Source organism: Neophocaena asiaeorientalis, unplaced genomic scaffold, assembly GCF_003031525.2.
Source record: "Neophocaena asiaeorientalis asiaeorientalis breed wild unplaced genomic scaffold, Neophocaena_asiaeorientalis_V1.1 scaffold40, whole genome shotgun sequence".
NCBI lineage: Eukaryota > Metazoa > Chordata > Mammalia > Artiodactyla > Phocoenidae > Neophocaena > Neophocaena asiaeorientalis.
Window position 1 is genome coordinate 4143806 of NW_020185335.1, and position 2783 is coordinate 4146588.

Sequence of the window (2783 nt, forward strand, 5' to 3'; positions counted from 1 at the left end):
GGTTCCAGAGATTCGACAAACTTTGGCTTCTCCTGGTTGCCATAGCCTTGGTCTCCACGGCAACCGACGGGGTAGGGAAAGGAACCAATAGCAAGGAGACGGGCTTCGGTAGGGGTGGGGCTAACGGGACGGTGCCCGCAACTGAAGTGTAGTCGTCGATTTACGCATTACTTGCGCTTTCCCGAAGGCGGACTGTTTATGTGTACCAAAGTCGTAGCCATCGGCTGTGTTAACATTTTTGTAAAATAAGATTTTCATAAATGTTGACTTAAAGTAAATACTTGCATATGTGTCATCTGTTAATCCCCAATATGGTTCATTGTGTACTTAAGTCCAACCAGTCACAGCACACCCTACATTGGAGGAAAACACAGAGAACATGAATGTGGCCGTGGTCCTGGACCTGATCCTGCGCCAAGACCAAACCATGGCTCTTTGTCTCCAAACTTTCTATCGCTTTCATTATATTCCATAGCCGGACAGAAACAGGACACAAATCTCCCTGCTCTTCGAGAGAGAGAAAGGATAATTACTATATAGCTCTGCTATACTTTGTTACCTTAATTGGGCACAAGCTTGGCTACCTGTTTTAGGGGAAGCTATGCTCCTCTCCAAAGATAATGTTGGAGTATCACTTAATTGAATGCTTTCCCCCCACTCCACCCGCCCCCTAGTATTTCGAACATGGCAGAAGGAATTTTTTTTTAACATGGTCAATAGCCAAGTTCTTCACCAAAAGGATCACATTGCAGTTCCAAGAGAGAGTGTGAGGTTTGTGCTCAGAATGGAGTCCAGTAGTAGATGCTCCTATTTTGAAGGCAACCTAGAAGGATGTTTTTCCTTCTAGTTTTATTGAGGTTTAATTGACATACAGCACTGTATAAGTTTATGGTGTACAGCATAATGATTTGAGTTACATCATGAAATGGTTACCACAATAAGTTTAGTGAATATTGCTTATCTCATATAGATTAAAAATTAAATAGAAAAAAATTTTTTCCTTCTGATAAGAACTCCTAGGATTTACTCTTTCATATATAACATAGAGCAGTGCTAATTATATTTATCATGTTGTACATTACATCCCTAGTACTTATTTATCTTATAACTGTAAGTTTGTACCTTTTGACTTCCTTCATCCAATTCCCCCCTCCCTCCACCTTGCCTCTGATAACCACAAATCTGATCTCTTTTTTATGAGTTTGTTTTTGAAGTATAATTGACCTACAACACTATGTAAGTTCCTGTTACACAACGTAGTGTTTCAATATTTCTATACATTTCAAAATGATCACCATGATAAGTTTAGTCACCATAACCTAGAAGTGGGTTTCCGATGAAGAGAACAGCCGAGATCCTAACAACACAGAAAGAGGTCAAGATGTCCCATAAGGGGAAACTATCCAGGGCCCTTACCACAGTCCAAGATGACAATGTAATCAGCCATAAGTCATTTTTTTGACATATCTGGTCCATTACCACTCATTTTTGCTTTAAAGCTTTTCTGGGGTGGCAACACAGCTCTTAAATACAACAACTGTTAGGCTTAAATCTATGTTATGATTCTGCCATTATACTGTACTTATGCTTTAAGTGAATGTCTTTCATTTATTTAAATAACCAGGAGACTTCCCTAGTGGTCCAGAGGTTAAGACTGCACTCCCAATGCCGGTGGCTGGGGTTCAATCCCTGGTCGGGGAACTAGATCGGTGGCTGGGGTTCAATCCCTGGTCGGGGAACTAGATCCCGTGTGCATGCTGCAACTAAGAGTTCACATGCCACAACTAAGAAGCCCACACACCGCAACTAAGAAGTCCACATGCCGCAACTAATGATCCTGCATGCCACAACTAAAGATGCTACAAGGAAGATCCTGAGTGCCGCAACTAAGACCCAGTGCAGCCAAGATAAAAAAATAAATATTAAAAAAAAACCATTAAAATAAAATTTAGAATAGATGGTTCTGATGTTGCTTCCTGAGGGTGGCTGTGCTGTGAGGAAGGAGGTGTTTGCCTCCAAAGCTCCTTCTTTCAGAAGGAAACACATGCTGTAGCTGGTGTCAGCTTAGTCACTGCTGAAACGGAGGTGACTACTAAGAATTTGGGTGTATGAAGTGCTTCAGCCTCCTCTGAGATGCCATGAGCTTTGCAAAAGTGTTTAATAATAACAGATACTAATATTTACTCTTTGTTCCCCTGATTTGAGGAAACTACTTTTTGTGGTTTTATTTCAATTCTTGACAGAATATTAAATTTTTTTTAAATGCTAAAGATTTGTCTATATTTTGTCATTTTCACACATTCTTGACTAAGAACTGACGTCTCAGTTTCCATTTCCATAATTTTCTTGTGTTTTATGCAATTTACCTCCAAGGACAAAGAAAGTCGTTCTCTAAAAACTATGCATTTTAATCATATTTTACGGCTTCCCTGGTGGCGCAGTGGTTAAGAATCTGCCTGCCAATGCAGGGGACACCGGTTCGAGTCCTGGTCCGGGAAGATCCCACACGCCACAGAGAAAAAAAGCCCCTGCACCACAACTACTGAGCCTGCACTCTAGAGCCTGTACTCTGCAAGAGAAGCCACGGCAATGACAAGGCCGCGCACAGCAACCAAGAGTAGCCCCCGCTCGCTGCAACTAGAGAAAGCCTGCGCACAGCAACGAAGACCCAATGCAACCAAAAATAAATAAATAAAATTAAATTTAAAAAAATTGTATTCTACTCCTTTCTATAAGCGCCCATTCAGGGTCTCTTGAATCAGGTTAGAACTCCTGAATGTTTG